Genomic DNA, 19,942 nt, shown 5'->3' with positions numbered 1-19,942 from the left:
GATATTTAATCGGCAGCCAGTGTAGTGCAGCGAGAGTGGGACTAATATGATCGAATTTCCTAGCCTTGGTTAGGACTCTAGCTGCGGCATTTTGTACAAGTTGTAGCTTCTTTATGGACTGTTTAGAGCATCCAATTAGAAGACTATTACAGTAGTCCAATCTCGACGAGACAAAAGCATGAACTAGCTTCTCTGCATCAGCTAAAGAAAGTAAGTGTCTCAGCTTGGCAATATTACGTAAATGGAAAAAGGCAGCCTTAGTGACATTGCATACATGTGTGTCAAATGAAAGATCAGAATCAATAGTGACACCTAAACTTTTTGCAGTAGATTTTGGTGTTACTGAAAAACCATCTAGGGTAAGGGGAATATCAGCCCAATTGCTTCTAACAGCTTTAGGCCCAAGAATCAGTACCTCAGTCTTGTCGGAATTTAGTTTAAGAAAATTAGACGCCATCCAGTTTTTAATATCCTGGACGCAGTTCTCAATCTTGAGAGTTGTGGTGGTATCATCTGGATTAGAAGATATATACAACTGAGTATCATCTGCGTAGCAATGGAAGCTAATACCATGCCTACGAATGATAGTGCCCAGTGGTAGCATATATAATGAGAATAATATGGGGCCCAGTACAGATCCTTGTGGGACACCATACTTTACTTTAGAATGCTCAGAGCATTCGTTATTTACTAGCACAAATTGGTAACGATCTGTCAGGTAGGACCTGAACCAGGAGAGTGCTTGACCTCTTATGCCAATGAGTGTCTCCAGTCTATTAAGTAGAATATTATGATCAATGGTGTCAAAAGCAGCACTGAGGTCTAGCAGTATGAGAAACGAAATGTGTCCTTTATCAGAGGATATTAAGAGATCATTCAGTACTTTAGTTAGTGCTGTTTCAGTGCTGTGATGAGCTCTAAATCCAGACTGAAATAACTCTAAGACATGTTCTGTCTGTAAGAAGGAAGAGAGTTGTGAAGAAACTACTTTCTCTAAAATTTTGGATATGAATGACAGATTAGAAATTGGCCTATAGTTGTACAGTTCTTGGGGGTTAAGACCAGGTTTTTTAATTAGCGGCTTGATGACTGCAAGTTTAAATGAACTGGGAACGTAGCCCAGGCTCAGAGAATAATTTATTATAGTAAGCAACGGTTCTACATTGCTGTGCAGTAATTCTTTAAGTAGATGGGTTGGTACAGCATCTAGTATGCATGTGGAGGGTTTAGCGGATTTCACCAGTGAAATAAGCTCCTCACGACCAATTGGGGAGAAGGACTCGAACAGGGCATCAGAGCTGACCAGACAGCTGTCAAGGTGCATTGGCATGTTGACAGGCTCTGAGATAGCACTACTAATGTTTTCCCTAATTTTATCAATCTTATCATTAAAGAATTTCATAAAATTGTTACTGCTACACTCTAGTGGAATAAGAGAATTGTTTCGTTCATGACTCCTCGTAAGGCTGGAAACAGTTTTAAAAAGGAGTCCTGAATTGTTTTTATGTTTTTCTATTAAGGCCGATAAGTATAAGGACTTTGCCATATGGAGGGCATGCTTATATTCAATAAGGCTGCTTTTCCATGATAGTCTATACACTTCTAACTTCATATTTCGCCATTTACGTTCCAGGATCCGCGCGGCTCGTTTGAGGCTACGCGTGTGCTCATTGTACCATGGCGCTATTCTTCTCTCCGTGGCTCTCTTATATCGTAGTGGTGCAACTTTGTCTAAAGCTGTACGAAGGGAAGTCTCGACGTGCTCGGTGAAACGCTCTAGTCCTTCCGGAGCTACAAGTGGATCAGTGTTTGTCAGACCCGGTAAAATATCAGTGAGCGCGGCTATGGTGCTGGGTGTTATAGCTCGTTTAATTTGATAGCGGGGTGGCCGATGAACACAGTCAGTTAAACACAACTCGTATGTTATGAGGCTGTGGTCAGAAACAGCCTCACTCTGAGGAAGAATTGCTAAACTGGAAATGTCAATACCAAATGACAAGACCAAGTCTAAAGTATGACTACAGTTATGCGTAGGACCCACCCCATTCTGAGTAATACCTATTGAATCAAGAATTGCTTGAAAATGAATGCTAAAAGAGTCACACCGATTTTCAAAATGGATATTAAAATCACCCACTATAATCACCTTATCGGCTGATAGCACTACATGAGACAGGAAGTCTGAAAACTCCTGCAAGAACTCAGAGTATGAACCAGGGGGGCGGTAAATAGTAATTAACATAAACGACTGTGACACTTTGTTGCTTGTTAAATTTGAAACATTTGATACAGTGAGGATGAGGTGTTCAAAAGAATTAAACTTGAAGCCAAATTTTTGAGAAATGCCTATATCAGAGTCATATATTGTAGCGACCCCACCTCCTCGACCATTTGGACGGGGGTTATGGACATATCTATAGCCAGAGGGAGAAGCTTCATTTAGGGCCATATAGTCGTCTGGTCGGGTCCAGGTTTCCGTCAAGCAAAGCATGCATAGATCATGATCGGTAATCATTTCATTAACAAGCAATGCTTTTGTCTACTAACTTTACGAGAATTATTTTTTGGTACTCGAGGAACAGACACAATTTCAATCTGGTGTGACCTAGGTGACGTCTCTTTGCAGCTCGCAGACAGTCGGATTAGCCAGTTTGTCTGCTGCCTGGCCTCGGCTCTGGTTTGTCAATCCCCATTAACTACACCTACACTACCACTATTAAGCCTAGCAGATATGCTATGAGAAATAAGAGCAGCACCCTCCCAAGAGGGGTGAATGCCGTCTCGCTTCAAAAGGCCAGGCCTGCCCTCAAAACGTGTCCAATTATCTATATAGCCCACTTTGTTATCTGAGCACCATTTAGACATCCAGCGGTGTAACGCCCATAACCTGCTGTAGGTTTCTGCGCCACGCCGAACTGGAATGGGACCAGAGCATATTACGGCATCTGACATCGTCCCCGCTAACTCGCACACCTCTTTAACATTATCCTTGGTGATCTCAGACTGTCTCAATCCCACATCATTGGTGCCGACGTGTATAACTATCTTAGAATATTTACGTTTAGCCAGCACCTTTAAATTAGCCCTGATGTCAGGCGCTCTAGCCCCCGGGATACACTTGACTATGGCCGCTGGTGTCTCTAAACTAGTCGCTACGTTCACGTGTCTGAGCTGTGAATCTCCTATCACCAGAGCTCTTTTAACAGGTCGCTCAGTCGGTGTATTACTGAGTGGGGCAAACCTGTTTGACACGGGAACCTGAGAAGGACGGTGCTCAGCCCTACGGTTATGCCGCCGAGACGTCACCCATTCGCCCCGCTGCGAGGGCTCTAATGCCGGAGCTGAGGGCTCGCTAGCTACAGCTGTGCAACCCGGGCCTCCTACGCTAGCTGCGCTAGCCGCTACGCTAGCTGCGCTAGCTGCTACAAACTTTCTAGGACTTTCTAAAGCCCGGATCTCTGTATATACCCTGACAAAGTACTGAACATAAGGCCTTTTATTTGAAATAACATTTAAAGCAACAAGTTTAGAACGTATACTTGAAGTAGTTTTGAAAGCAGTACTTTTACACTTTTACTTGAGTAAAAAGCTTGAGTTGATATTTCAACTTCTACAGAAGTATTTTTTAACCCTAGTATTTATACTCATACCTAAGTAATGAATGTGAATACTTCTGACACCTTTGAGTAGCTCAAAGGGATACTCTCCAGATGACAGAGATCATACTGATACCTTATACGTCTCATCAAGGATATGACGGAGAGAGCCGTAGGGGAGGCAGATACTCATCTGACCAGCAATATTATTTGCCACGCTGATCACCTAAGTGAAATTATACAAATTAATCTGTCTTTCTGTTATTTGCAATTTTCATTTTTAAAAAGTGCTTTCTAGATAGTTGGGTATATATATATATATTATCAGTAGTTAAACCTGGCCTCGCTTTTGGGACCCATTTTTTAAAAATCAGCTTTAAAAAAATTCTACAATTTTTTTTTTTCAAACTGAGATTCATTGGTCCTTGGCTCATTTTCCGTGAGCAACATAAATCAGAAAATATTTGCAGTCAGTATGACTTTAAAGGATATACGAACAAAGGACAGAGGTGTTTGGCATGCAAAGGTGGGCAACCATCAACACTTTTGATGGTTGCCACATCAGGGGTTGATTGCATATTGTCAGACAGCAGACGAAGAATCTCTATAGAGACAAAGGGGTGAGATCTGAAAGAAGCATCTTTTCTCTCAGCCCTCATTATCCCTCCCTCCTCTCTGGACCTGTGTGTGTGTGTGTGTGTGTGTGTTTCACCCAATCATGGGGACATTATGCTATAAATGCTAAAAATGCTATAAAAGATTTGAAAAAAAATTGTTTTCTAAAGTATAATAATCTATTTACATGTTAATCTTTACCTTTTGCCTTCCTAGATAAAATTTTCAGGTTTTATTCCGGCCGCTGACCAACTTTCTGCCTTCACAAATCAGCTAGCATAAGTTTAGTTTAGACCCTTTCGCCACCGACAGTAATAGTGATAGTATCTGTGAGAGGTGCAAACTAGTTAATTCTCTCGTGGCGAAAGTGGAAAGTTTAGAGCGCCACGTCAGGGTCAGTAGTAGGTGTGGACGCGCCAGGGAGAACTAGCGCCTCCGCGACTCCGGCGATAGAGCCCTCACAGCGGGGCGAATGGGTGACGTCTTGGCGGCGTAGTCGGAGAGCGAGGGCTGCAGCTACCGCTAACGCCAGCCCACCAGAGCACCACTCCCCAGTTCATGTGTCCAACAGGTTTGCCCCACTCAGTGCTACACCCGCTGAGGAGACTCTGGTGATAGGAGACTCTATAGTCCGACACGTGAAAGTAGCTGTACCTGTAGGGGCTCCAGCGGTTACAGTCAGCTGTTTACCGGGAGCCAGAGTGCCGGACATTAGTGGCAACCTTAGACTGTTAGCTCATAGGATATTCTCTAGGATAGTTATACATGTAGGGGCCAACGATATACGTCTGCGGCAGTCAGACGTCAAGTGGGCTTTATTAATAATTGGAAAGAGTTCGAGAGCAAGCCTGGTTTTTTAGGCAGGGACGGTGTCCACCCCACCCGGGATGGCGCTGCCCTGTTATCTTGCAGCATAGCCCATAGCCTGTAAGTTAGTGGGCAGTGTAGTACTAGGAGCTGCTGACTAACCAGAGTCGCGACCAGGCCGCAGACTAACGGGCTAAACCTGTTTGCGAGCTGCTTAGAGGCGTCACCAAGATCCCATAGGATTGAGACTGTGTCTGTGCCCCGGGTTAAACTAAATCATAAGAAAATAGTCCGTCCTAGGTTTTTAACAAATATTCAGACTTCACATCAAATTATTACAACCTATATGACCGATCTAAAAATTGGATTAATCAATATTCAATCGCTCAACTCAAAAGCAGTTTTTATGAATGAACTTATAACAGACCAGAAAATTGATATTCTATGTCTAACTGAAACGTGGATTCAATCTGGTGATTATTTAACTCTAAACGAAGCCACTCCTGTGGGATATAGTTATATACATAGACCTAGATTGTCAGGCAGAGGAGGAGGAATATGTATAATCTATCGTGATTGTTTAGAAATTCATCAGAAGTACTTAGATATCTCAAACTCATTTGAGATGCAGTCTATTAATGTAATTAGTCCATCTGAACATAAAAGTACATTTTCCCTAACTAATGTATACAGACCACGAGGGCCTTACTCAGATTTCTTAAACGATTTCACCGATTTTGCAGCAAATTTAGCAGTATGTAGTGACAAAATAATAATAGTAGGAGACTTTAACATACACTTTGATAATGCGGAGGATCCACTGACAAGGGCTTTTACATCTGTATTGAACTCTGTCGGCATTAAACTGTGACGATCGGGGTGGAGCGAAGGACGAGACACAGAATCCTTGCAGAGACGTCACTTTTAATGTATTACACATAGATTGCGCAATAGCGCACGAGGAACATCTGACACTTTACACAGAAACGTGTAGACTCTAGACAACGACGAGCACAGGACACTGCGCGAGCGCACATTAAATAGACAAACCACATTAACCCCATGTGATTACGAGACGATTCACAGGTGAGACGGATTATCACATGACATAGCTATCACCACGGAATATCCACAGACGCAGACGATGCACGTAGACTACGTAAACACACGCCCAAAAGGGAGGGGCCGGGGTCCTCAACGTGACAGACGCCCCCTCCAAGGGCACTACCCGTCCCGGGGTGCCAACAGGACCGAGTGCCCCGAACCCACGACGATGGGCGGATCCGACGCGCTCAGTCCTGCGTCTGGGAGGTGACTGCCCTTGGCGGAGCGTCCATCACGAATCGCCTAGCACACCCTCCCTGGGAAGACGGGGGAAAAGACGTTAAACACATTAAACGGCACATTCACAAACACACACACAGGCACGTTCACACACAGTGGCACAAGAGGGAAAAACGGGTTTGGTACACAAAGGGGAAGACTGACAAACACGGGAACGCACACACACGAAATGGGCGCCAGGCTGCGCGCCAGGAGGAGAGCGAGTAGGGGAGATAGATCTGGTGCTGCTGGCGCTGCGTTGGGCAGTCCCCTTCCTGCCCCTGCCGCAAACCCCCCACCAGGCGCAGCGTGGCGGGCGGACGCGCCGGATGCCGCGCGGCGTGTCCGAGGCAGCGTAGCTGGCGGGCCTGCCAGGCGCAGCGCGAGGGAGCTCCTCCCCATAGTCCATCGGCTCCTCCTCGCCCTCCAGAACCCCTTCCATGGACTGAGCCGGGCTCTCACCCCGGGAATAGTCCATGGGGCTGGCCCTGGAAGGTCCGGAGGACGCGGTCTCCCCAGGAGTGCTCCTCCCTTTGACAGTTCCCGCAGAGGAGGGAAGGCTCTCCTCCTCATCCTCCGTGTAGGGGTCACTATCGTACACCCCTGAAACCACTGACGGGGAATAGTCCTCCGCACCGTAGTCCACAGTGGACCTGTCAAACTCCTGTACCGCGGGAGAGAGACCCACAGGCGGGGGAAGGTAGTCCTCCTCCTCCGATTCCGGCTCCTCCTCCTCCTCACCGTAGTCTACGGTGGTTTCGTCGTAGACGGAGGGTACTCCTCCTCCTCCCCTTCCCCACCATAGTCAATGGTAGGAGCGGAGTATATGGACGGAGGGTATTCCTCTTCTTCCTCCCCCTCCCCAACATAGTCCACCGTGGGAGCAGAGTAAACGGACGGAGGGTATTCCTCTTCTTCCTCCTCTTCGGAGTCCTCCCCGAATTCTGTCTCCGGGGTGGAGTCCGTGGCGCTGATCTCGAACGCGCTTGCCCTCGGAGGCGAGAGGGCGCGGGAAGGAGAGGAATGTCTATGCCTCCAAATCCTTACCGCACCCTCGCGGAACATCTCCGCCATCTCGGGGCTTGTGCACGTCCGCGCCGCAGACAGCTGGGCTGCACCCACCGGGTCCTGCTCCAATTCTTCCTGTGTCGGCGTGACTTCGCGGCGCAGGGGTGAGGAAGCAGCCCGGTGATGCCGCTTGCTGTGGCGTTGACCCTTCTTCGGCCGGGTGGTGTAGCCCGGCATGCTTACTAGGTGTCTCAAACGGCTCGTCGTTCTGTGACGATCGGGGTGGAGCGAAGGACGAGACACAGAATCCTTGCAGAGACGTCACTTTTAATGTATTACACATAGATTGCGCAATAGCGCACGAGGAACATCTGACACTTTACACAGAAACGTGTAGACTCTAGACAACGATGAGCACAGGACACTGTGCGAGCGCACATTAAATAGACAAACCACATTAACCCCATGTGATTACGAGACGATTCACAGGTGAGACGGATTATCACATGACATAGCTATCACCACGGAATATCCACAGACGCAGACGATGCACGTAGACTACGTAAACACACGCCCAAAAGGGAGGGGCCGGGGTCCTCAACGTGACATAAACAAAACGTAGTAGGACCTACACATTATCGAAATCATACCCTAGATCTAATCTTAATGCTGGGTATTGACGTAGATAATATAAATATACTTCCGCAAACCGTAGCAATCTCCGATCACTATTTAGTTCAATTTGAGATTCATCTTAACATAAATACCCGCCCGTCTCCTCGGCAGTGTTTAAAGCGCTCGATAATTTCATCAACAGCAACAGTTTTTTGAAACCCTCCCTGACTTAACTGCTTTAGCCCACTCGCCATCCGATCCAGAAGAGTTAGATAGTCTAACCGACTGCTTAGAGAATACCTGCAGATCAGCTCTAGATATAGTAGCTCCACTAAAATATAAAAAAGCTAGATCCAAAAAGCTTGCCCCGTGGTACACTGACAAAACTAGAAACTTAAAACAAATAGCACGTAAATTAGAGCGGAAATGGCGATCCACTAAATTGGAAGTATTCCACTGTGCCTGGAAGGATAGCATTATTGAGTACAAACAGACTCTCACTAAAGCACGCTCAGCATACTTAGCCTCACTGATAGAGAAAAATAAAAACAACCCTAGATTTCTTTTTAATACTATTTCTAAACTTACAAAAAATCAAGCAGGCACAGAACCTCAGATTCCAGTAAACCTCACTAGTAATGTATTTATAGATTTCTTTGATAATAAAATAGAGAATATTAGATAAAATATAAAACCCTTTATTAGCAATACAACTGGTATGTCATCTGGTTTGGTTGATATTGATTTAAATTACATACCGGGAGAAAAACTTGATGCTTTTCATCCACTCCCACAATCAGAATTAGAGAAAATAATTTCTTCCCTAAATTGTACTACCTGCACACTAGACTCAGTTCCCTCAAAGTTATTAAAAGAGGTATTACCAGCTGTAACTGAACCTCTTCTAACTACAGTTAACTCTTTCATTACAATAGGTCACATGCCCAAATCATGTAAATGAGCAATTATTAAACCTCTGATCAAGAAACCAAATCTTGATCCGACTGTGCTATCTAATTATAGACCCATTTCAAACACATCATTTATATCTAAGATCATAGAAAAAGCTGTTGTCCAGCAATTATGCCTATATCTGCATAGGAATAACATATTTGAAAAGTTCCAATCTGGTTTTAGGCCCCATCACAGTACTGAAACAGCATTAGTTAAAGTAACAAATGATCTCCTCCTTGCTTCAGATCAAGGCTATGTATCACTGTTAGTGCTTCTTGATCTTAGTGCAGCATTCGACACAATTGATCATAGGATCTTGCTAGAAAGGTTAGAATGCTGGGTTGGAGTCTCAGGCACAGACCTTTCATGGTTTTATTCTTACTTAACAAATCACTATCAGTTTGTAGAGCTCAATAATATTCCATCCAAACGTACAATAGTTAAATATGGGGTCCCGCAAGGCTCCATCTTAGGACCACTATTATTTACATTATATATGCTACCATTGGGCACAGTTATAAACAAACATGGTGTAAATTTTCACTGCTATGCAGATGACACTCAACTTTACATATCAGCCAAACCTGATGACAAACTCAGTTTAGGAAAAATTGAGGCCTGTGTAAGAGATATTAAATGCTGGATGTCTCTAAACTTCCTCCAACTAAATGAGGACAAAACAGAAGTTCTCCTTGTGGGCCCTAAGGCCTCAAAACAGAAAATTCCAAATTTAATGCTTAATCTTGCAGACTATCCCATTACACCTGGCACAGTAGCCAAAAACCTAGGCGTCATACTCGACTCTGACCTATCATTTGATAAATACATAGATAATACTACTAGGATAGCTTTTCTACATCTCCGCAACATTGCCAAATTAAGAAATGCATTATCACAGGATGATGCAGAAAAATTGGTGCACGCCTTTGTTAGCTCTAGATTAGACTACTGCAATTCACTACTGTCAGGATGTTCAAATAGGAATCTAAATAAACTTCAAATAGTTCAAAATGCCACAGCCAGGGTTCTGACCAGAACTAGAAAATTTCAGCATACCAGTCCAGTCCTATCAGCCCTGCATTGGCTCCCAGTTAAATTCCGTATTGACTTTTAAATTCTTTTATTAACTTATAAAGCATTGCACTGGCTTGCTCCTGAATACCTTCAGGAACTTATTTCCTATTATGAACCCCCACGTCCACTAAGATCACAGGGTGCTGGTCTTTTATTAGTTCCAAAAATTAACAAGGTAACAGCAGGGGGAAGAGCCTTTTCTTGTAAGGCCCCCCAGCTTTGGAATGATCTTCCTAAATGCGTCCGGGACTCTGACACAGTAACAATCTTTAAGTCTAGGTTGAAAACCCACTTATTTAGTTTAGCGTTTGATAATTAATATCCCCCCTTAGATAAAGGTACAGATCCAGGGGTTCACAGGCAAAGGGTTTTACGGTAGACTGGGGTGCTGGTGCTGTCATCCTGTTACTGCTCGAGGTCACTCAAGTTTGTTGACAGTGCAGTGGACAGATGCCATTGTCTCAGGATGCCCCCAAGCCTATGTTACCTTCTGGTTCTGCCTTTTTTTTAGCTAGGCTGTAATATTTTAACTTAATGCCGGAGTTGCTGCCACACTCCAGAAATGTTTATAATTTCACCTGTCCTGTATATGTCCCCATGCAGCGCTAATTTTCCCTGTTTCATTTCTCCACATGGCTGCCCACCTGCTTGAGGAATAATGAGATGAGGAGACCAGCGATCCATCCTGGGCCAGCCACCTCTTGCCAAACCGGATGCCTACACCATGATGGACATTAATACATCTTTTTCACTTTCTTTCTCTTCTTTCTGTATAAATTGTTGTTGTTGTCATGGTGACCGGTGTCGACCAGAGGAGGATGGGTTCCCCCCCTGAGTCTTGGTTCCTCTCAAGGTTTCTTCCTCATGCAAAAAAACTAGGGAGTTTTTCCTTGCCACTGTCGCCTTTGGCTTGCTCACTGGGGGCTAGGACCCGGCACTTGTAAAGCTGCTTTGTGACAACAACTGTTGTAAAAAGCGCTATATAAATAAAATTTGATTGATTGATTGAAACTCTTGGCATAACTGGTGGACTTGCATGGCGAACTTCTCCACGTCCACGTCTCTAGGATTGTCCATTTGTCGCATAACTTCCATGGGGGGTGGACCAACAAGAGTTCGTCATGGCTCGCCACCTCCACCATCGGCATCAGACGGACCTCTCATCTCTCTTTCCTGTTTTTTCTTTCTGATGAGGCCTGTATTACGAAACTTGCCCCCCATCCGCGTGAGTTCGCGGCCTTGCTCTTCTCCTGCTTCCTGCTCACTCTTTGTGTTGTCCTCGCTGTAATCCTCGTAGTTCTCTGAGTGTCTCCGAATCTGGAGGTGAGGGAAACTTGAAAGTCAGTGAGGGGAGGTGAAATCTCACAGCTGTGGTCGGGTCTGCTGCTGGTGCTGGTGGTATAGCCAGCAGCTGGGGTGGTGCCGCTGGTGATGATGGTAGCATCAGCTGGCTTGGGGCTGCTGATGTCGATGGTAGCGCCAGCAGCTGGGCAGGTGCTGCTGATGTTGATGGTAGCATCAGCAGCTGGGTTGGTTCTGTTGATGCTGATGGTGAAATCAGCTGGGTCGGCGGCGCTGTTGTTGTAGGTAGTGTCATCAGCTGGATTAGTGCTGCCAGTGATGACGATGCCAGCAGCTGGATTGGTGCTGCTGCTGTTGCTGGTACCAACAGTTGGATGGGTGCTACCGGTGATGCTGATGTCATCGCCGGGGTTGATGTTTGCGCTGCCATGCCTTGTTCAACTTTTACTTCAGGTTTTTTGCCCCTGCTGTTCTTCTTGAGGGGTTGGTTGCTGTGCCTGGACCTGTCACTCTTCTCGTGGTGCTGGTGGTGGTTCCCTCTGCGGTGTTGGGTTGGCACGGGGTCTTGGGGGCGCAGCGTCCAGGTCGGGATCAGCCTGCAACTTCAAGCACTGAGATGGTTGAGACAGACCTGCCTGCCTGATTCTCTTACTTGCCTCTTCCTGCCACATTCCAACTGCCTTCCAATCAGCCCAAAACCTACATCTACCTTTCCTGTCTACTTGTTTTTCCCCTCCAGCCAGTTTATCCCTTAGCATTCTTAATTGTTCTAGGCTAAATGACCTCTTGGCTGGAAAACCAAAATCCGAAACCCATTTTGAAAACTGCCCAACACTTTCTGAGCCATAATTCGAAATCATAAAATTAACATTGGGTGAATGAATGAATGAATGTTCGATTTATATAGCACCTTTCCAGATTCCCATGGCACTTTACAATTTAACACAGGTACAAGTCACAGACAATCACACACACACCGGCGAGAAGCGGCAGCCAATTGCGCACAGCGTACTCTCTACCGGAAGCCACAGCCCCCTGGGGGACTGCATGGGGTGCAGGAAGGGGAGAGAGGACAGACCCTAGTGGCAAAGCACCATCCACCACTGGGCATACAAGCACACACACGCACGCACGCACACAGACACAGACGCTACTTTTTTTTATTGAACATAGAGACAAAGACACACACTCAGGGAGAATTATTTGTTGACTGCCAATTTACCTAACCTCCATGTTTTTGGACTGTGGGAGGAAACCGGAGATCCCGGAGGAAACCCACGCAAACACAGGGAGAACATGGAAACTCCACTCAGATAGGGACTAGAACCCAAGACCCCAGTGCTGAGAGGCAAGCGTGCTAACCACCAAGCCACCGTGTTGCCCGTGTTGTTGGTGTGTATTTGATTACAACATCCTCAAGCTTCCCTTTACTTTGTTTTGTGTTTCTGTTCCCCATTTTTTCAGTTCTTACCGAGAGACCTTATGTACAATTTAGGATTAAATTTAGGCCTGGTTTCGTGCTGCACCCGCCACGAACTCCTACACTGGGCGCCTACTTTTCCACGTACTCCACTAATTTTCCCTAATAACGACCCTTGTCTAGTTATTCCCTTGGGCTATTAATGGTTGTCACCGGGGCAGTCATGGCCTGGCGGTTAGGGAACTGGTCTTGTGACCGGAGGGTCGTGGGTTCGAATCCCAGACAGGCCATGACTGAGGTGCCCTTGAGCAAGGCACCTAACCCCAACTGCTCCCCGGGCGCCAGGATAGGGCTGCCCACCGCTCTGGGCACGTGTGATCCACAGCCCCCTAGTAATCACTAGTGAGTGTGTGTGTGTGTGTGTGTGTGTGTGTGTTCTAACTGCACAGATGGGTTAAAAGCGGAGGACAAATTTTGATTGAGGTGTAAAAATCACAATTGACAAAATATGGCACATTTCATTTTTCATTTTTCATAAGCACTCAGCCATCCTCACTGCAACTGAGATTTTAGATACTAGACTATCCTGTCTTAGTATCGGCCGCCCTGCTCTCTTCCCTAGTTTGATCCACCAAGTGTGGATATACACTATGGCGTCTGGGTGACCTGCAGCACAACAGGCGTCTAAAACAATTCACACTTGCCTTAACAATTCGTAAACCTCACTGGTTTACTTTTTTCGTACCTACTCGCTCGAGGTTCTAACCATTCCAAAGCGGAAAACTTCTGTGACGTGGAAGAACAGCATGACACTGATAGGCCAGGGAGTGTCGTCACAGGATGCGTCACAGGAGAGCGACTCCTCCGCTATCGACTCCTCCGTCCATTGTTGTACGGTGTTGTGGACGCATACAAATGATGTCACGACACTACAACCTGCGCGCCAACAGCGACTCCACCCACATTGTGGTGGTATCCCATTGTAATGGAAATACAACGCGACCGTACCGCTTTGTTGCGAATTGATCCGTATCGAACCGTACCGCGCCAAGCAGGCCTGTGTGGAAATGCGCCATCTGTCTAGCGCCATCTGTCTAGTCTCCTTGACCCAAAGGATGACCTCATACTTCCTCTTTCAGTCGCATGCTATGTTCTTAAAAATACTTCTCTGCAAGAGCAGATTCTGCATTTCTATCACAGACTACAGCCGGAGGCAGAGCTTTCTCCTTTAAAGCCCCTGGAAACTCCAATCTGAGATTCTGACACAGTTCCAATCTTTAAATCTAGACGCAGGACTCACCTATTTAATCAGGTCTTCAGCTAATATTTCCCTTGTAAAGTGTGGGGCTCAGGAGGCACCTACAAGCACCTGGGAGATAGTCTGGCTTGCTGATGGATGTACTGATGCCGTGGTTAGATGTGCCATTTGAGGACGTGCTGATGCTAACTCCTATCTGAGGATCACCATCTACACCAAAGGGACTGTGACTACTTGGCCGGGGAACAAGGACCTAACCTTATTTGTAGAACCGTCCCACGGACTTGTGCTAACGGACCGCCCAATGGAGGATGTGTTCCCTTTTGAGTCTTGGTCCTCCCGAGGTTTCTTCCTAATCCCCACCACCATAGTGAGTTTTTCCTCGCCACTGTCGCCTTTGGCTTGCTCATTAGGGATCTGGACCCATACGATTGTAAAGTTGTTTTGTGACAACATGTGTTGTGAAAACCACTATACAAATAAATTTGACTTGACTTAATTAGAAAATTAGAATTCTCATTTGAAATACAGTCCAGTGCAATATGAGCATCCCGCAAGCTAACAGTTGCTACATATCCATGGCCCGTCCTTTCTACATTTTCAGCAGGTGTACTTGGTGCACACAGCACACCGCTCCGAGCTGTGATTTCTGTTGCAAACAGACACTGCTGACACTGCGCCTTCTTTCCAGGAGCAGGTGGAGGTTGTTGCTTTTTCGCCATTGTCTTTTCCTGTAAGAATTGACGCCGAAGTCCCTCAGCAAGAGCATGTAAAAAGTCTCTTCTGCTCTCCGTGGACCTTGTGCATGTCGTATACAAAACATGTGCGTTCATCGCTGCCAAGTCTAACATGTTGTAGAACACTGCAACTGGCTACCTGCGTGTTCCTGTGCGGACCATATACCCATGCACCTTCTGGTCCATGATATCCACACTTCATCCGATTGTCCACTTGTATCTGCCCCAATTGAAAGTCACAGATCTGAGTCTTCAGCACTAAAAGAAAGTTCCTCTCCTCCATCGGAATCAAAGTCATCCATTGCATTCAGAAGAGCCAAAGCTTGCAAAGGAGTGTAAATCCTCTTGTGAGCTATCGTAGTGTCAGTGTCTTCCTCGCAGAATAGGAAAAAGAATGAAATGATTCACCTGTGTTTGTCTGTCCGTTTTTATCCCAGCTTGGAGAAGACCACACCCCACCCATCTTCAACAGGTGTAAATTTGTGGACATTCACATCGGCTGATGCAAAAGCGCTAATGACATGCACATCGATACCCACTAATCACATGCTAAGCGATACTCCCGCGTTTCCATATCTGATGGATGAATAGATGTATGGATGAATGGATAGTCACTCAGTCTCTTGGTTAAAATTAAATTTACTTGTTTTATACTATCCAAGTACAATCTGGAATTAGGTAAAAAAAACAAAATTGTTATGGCTAGAATTTGTATTTAAGTAGTGTTGTTTCATAACAGCAGAATCAAATAAATAACTTATACAATGACTACATTTGATTTTCTCTAATTATCTAAATACAGATAGAATATATATATAATTTTTATGATATTTCTGAGACTTTTTGTGGCATTTCCTGTCTATGTAGCAGTGCAAATTTATATATATATATATACAGCTGAATCGCAGAAATTACATGTACAATGACTATATTTGATTCTGTCTAGATACGGATAGAATATATTGTAATGGTGAAATGAGAAGGATGTTAGACTAGCCAATCAGAGTGCAGCTCTTGTTAATATAGATTCCCCATCCTCAAACAGATGTAGTTAGTTGTAAGAGAGACTCGCCGTACGGCCCTAGCATCGAACCCAGTAGTAGTTCAGGTGCTGGAGCTAGGCAGTCTTGAGCGTTGAATGTCAACATTGTTAACTAAAGCAGTTAAATTGAAGCCTACCTTGTCGCGTGCTGTTATTCCCACACACACCTACGCTGCACGACCAGAGAGAACCGTAGCGCTGCCGGCGGACGAGCAGCCCGAAATAGCGATTCGGTGAGCCGGCTTGTTTCCACAGCAACTGGCTAATGCTGACCGCAAGGTGCCAGTGAAAAGTGAAACGCGACAATATATAATTTGTACTGATAGATTTTGTTTTTTACTTAATTTTAGATTACACTTGAATAGTATAAAACAAATAACTTCTAAATTTTAACCCAAAGACTGACTGACTATCCATCCATCCATACTTATTTTCATCCATCAGATATAAAGATATGAAAATGCGGGAGTATCGGTTAGCATGTATTTAGCGGGAGTATCGGTATGCATGTCATTAGCGCGTTTTGTCATTAGTGTATTTATTACTGGGTGGTGTGTGTGTGTAAAAGTATTGCAACAGTGGTTCTATTACCACTGTTATATCTGTAAATTGCACATATACTCTAACTCTAACACAATGTGCAAGTATGTTACATTACAAAAAATATAGGTTGTAACGTGTGGAGGAGGAGGCAGGCACAACGACGAGTAACGTGGTGAACATACACTTTTAATAGAGACACTGGTGAAGTCCAGCACGATAGTGCAACACAAAAACAGTCAACTCACGCAGGCATGAACTTAAGACAAAGACAAGCATGAGACATTGTGCGAACGCCCATTAAATAGGTGATGAATACATTCCCCAGTGCTCACGAGACAAGGCACAGGTGAGACTAACGACAGACCAAGACCATTCGGTGGCAGTGGGGCAAGGGCCAGACAGGCTCTTATGGTGCACCTGGAGGCAAAATTACATTTACCCCATCCTATTTTATATAATCTATGAAGCTTACAAATTTCCATATATTATGCAATAGCATATTTTCCATTACAGTGGTACAAAACCATACTGCCTTCTAACTAAGTACTTGATTATTATTGCATTTAAACAATTGTAGATTTATTTATTGTCCTGATTACTACTTGTGTTGCTCCATCTTTGGAAAAAGACAATTTAATTAATCCAAAGCTCAGGACCTCTTGCAGCTTTAATTGCTTTAGATTCAGTGTTTGTCAACCCAATCCTCATGACCCATGACTTATTCCTCTTTCCCAGCTTCTTGCAAATCTGAAACAAGCCATTAAGAATACTGAATCCCAGAAGAGGTGTGGCCATAGAGTGTCCTCTATGGAATGGGTTGAGAAACCCATTAGATAAAAGGAGTGGGATAGGCAACTGATGAGATGCAATTTCAAAAATATTGGGTTTTTTTCTTCTGGCTTTTAGAAGAACTTATCTCTTGCCTTCCCTGGTTTTTGCTCAGCTTCTCTGTCTTGTCTTAGTACCCTGACGCTGCTCTTCGAATTTGACAAAGAAAATGGATTTGATTGGGTGGTCTCTCAACGCAATTGACACTATTTTTTCCACAAGCAGTCATGGTGCGGGAGAACCAACATCCGGTTCTCCCTGGAAGATGTTGAGGAAATTTGAAATGAAATGTGCCTATTGTGATTTTCACCTCAATCAAAATTTCACCTCTTAATTTACCCATCTGTGCAGTTAACACAAACACACAGTAGTGATTACTAGGGGGCTGTGGTGCACACGTGTCCAGAGCGGTCAGCAGCCCTAACCCGGCACCCAGGGAGCAGTTGGGGTTAGATGCCTTACTCAAGGGCACCTCAGTCATGGCCTCAGGCCTGGGAATCAAACCCACAACCCTCCAGTCACAAGACCAGTTCCCTAACCACCAGACCATGACTGCCCCTCTGTGGTCATATTTTTTGTCTCCTCCTAATGTTTTTCTCTTTATGTTTCTCTCCCCAATCTGTGAACAGGGGTGCATCTCTGATGCAGTGGCCACTTTGGGATCTCTGTGCTTTACACCTTGGCCCTGGGGGAACTTAATGTCCCACTTAAATTATTCTATTCTATTCTAAATGTATAATTTCTCAAATTTTATTTACCCATTAAAATAGAATTGAATAGAATATGCCCAAGTAAGCGAAAGACACACAATGAATATAGTGAGAACTCTTTTAAATGTGGTTTTAAAATACTGCAGTCCATTTTCATCAATTAAAAGAATAAAAACTTACAGGTTCATAATCAAGAGTCAACATGAGGAACAGACAATATCTACACCAAACAACGTGTTTATGAGAATTACAACATGTGTTTATCAGAATTATGTGTTATCAGAATGACAACATGTGTTATCAGAATGGACTCAAAGGACTCAAATGTATGACCTTGGGATTCATAGTACCTTGTTTTACCTACACTACCATGTGAACCACAAGAATCAACTCTCAAAACACCTCTTAAAAGTCACCACTCAAAAATGGATACCATTACCCAGCCTTTATTTCCTCCCCTGGAAAGTGGAGGAAGAGGAATAAAATGTGAGTGTTATATGGAAGAAGCTTCCTTCTTCATAATGTAGTCTGGGAAAATTGAGTACTGGGTGTTAGGCTTTGCTGTTTTTAATGCTTGATGGACTCTACATAGTGCCTCATTTATTAACACCACTGCACACTGGTAAAGCAAATGGAAGCTCAATTAAGCCAAATAAATTAGAGCGAAAGGAAAACCATGCCATGTTTTCACTTTAATTAAATTTAAGAGCTGATAAAATGTCTGGTTGGTTCAATAAATAAAGGATAAGGAATAATAACAATAAAGGAAAAGGAAATACAAAAACAAAAAAATTATATTGTATGATAGATATACTTTATTGATCATCATATTATCTCCTGGGAGATGCCTGTGTCATTTCCAGTCAAAAATATAATTTCTGGTTAAATAAAAGTAAATTTAAGTCAAAATTTGCCAGGGGTATGAATACTTTCGGGCATGACTGGATATATACAGTATATTAAATATAAAACTATACATGTACAGTAAAATGGCAATAATGTCCAGGAGTGCAGATACATGGTAGTGTGATTACAAAAAACTGCTTAAAACATAAGGGACTCGTTCGTCTTCTGTTCCCCTCCCTCTTCCAGTTCTACTGGGAACAGTTGAAGAGTCTTGATGGCTCTCGGGACAAAGGATCTCCTGAATCAGCTGGACACCACAGTCTGATAAGAACTACATTCTTTATCCTGTGCCAGCACAAATTGTAATGCATTTAAGAGCCATTAAGAGCCATACAAAATAACCAAATATTTGTTTCTGTCAATGTTTACAAAGGTTATGATTTGACATGCTACAGAGTAAACAAATATACATTTTGAATCCACCTCGCTACAAACTTGTAAGATACCAGTCAATCTGTGTACCTATGTCATGGTTACAGCTCTGGACCCCTCCTTGTGGGCATGTTGTTGCATTTACATTTACATTTACGACATTTAGCAGACGCTCTTATCCAGAGCGACTTACAAAAGTGCTAAGTGTTTAGTCAGAATATGCATCTCTATCTAGTATAAACAGGTTTAAGTCCAAACTACTCGAGCTCAAGCACTGCCGTAAACAGTTGCCAGTGCTGATACCTAGAAAGAAGACAACAAAATATAAGATTAGACACAGAGCAATACCTAGCAAGACTGAAATACCTACAAGACTACATGCAGTATGAGTGCAACAATTAGCAAGTGTTCCCAGAGATAAAGTGCAATTACATAGAAATCTACATGTATCCCATTTGATGTTTTAGGAACAGCAAAGGGTGCAACTATAAACATGTCATTTGTTTTGGGCACCTTCTCTACACCTTTCTACAGGTTCCATTAAATGAGGTGTTTCTTATTCATACATTTGTGCTTGAGAAATGAAAACAACACCAACATATACACAGGCGTCAACTTTCATTTAACCAATAAATGTTGGGAAAATTACACTTTGCCCAGTCTCCATCAAGTTGGCATAGAATGAGGCTTACGTGGCCAGGTGTTTACACTCTGAGATATTTGTATGGAAACTTTTCCTTCTCCTTCTCTTCTTTTTCAAATGATGTACCATGATTTGTGCACCCCCCCCCCCCCCCCCCCCCCTTTACCCAGTTTTTTTTTTTGCTCCATG

The sequence above is a fragment of the Brachyhypopomus gauderio genome, chromosome 6, assembly GCF_052324685.1.
Source record: "Brachyhypopomus gauderio isolate BG-103 chromosome 6, BGAUD_0.2, whole genome shotgun sequence".
NCBI classification, from domain to species: Eukaryota; Metazoa; Chordata; class Actinopteri; order Gymnotiformes; family Hypopomidae; genus Brachyhypopomus; species Brachyhypopomus gauderio.
Note: the sequence above shows the minus strand (reverse complement) of the source record.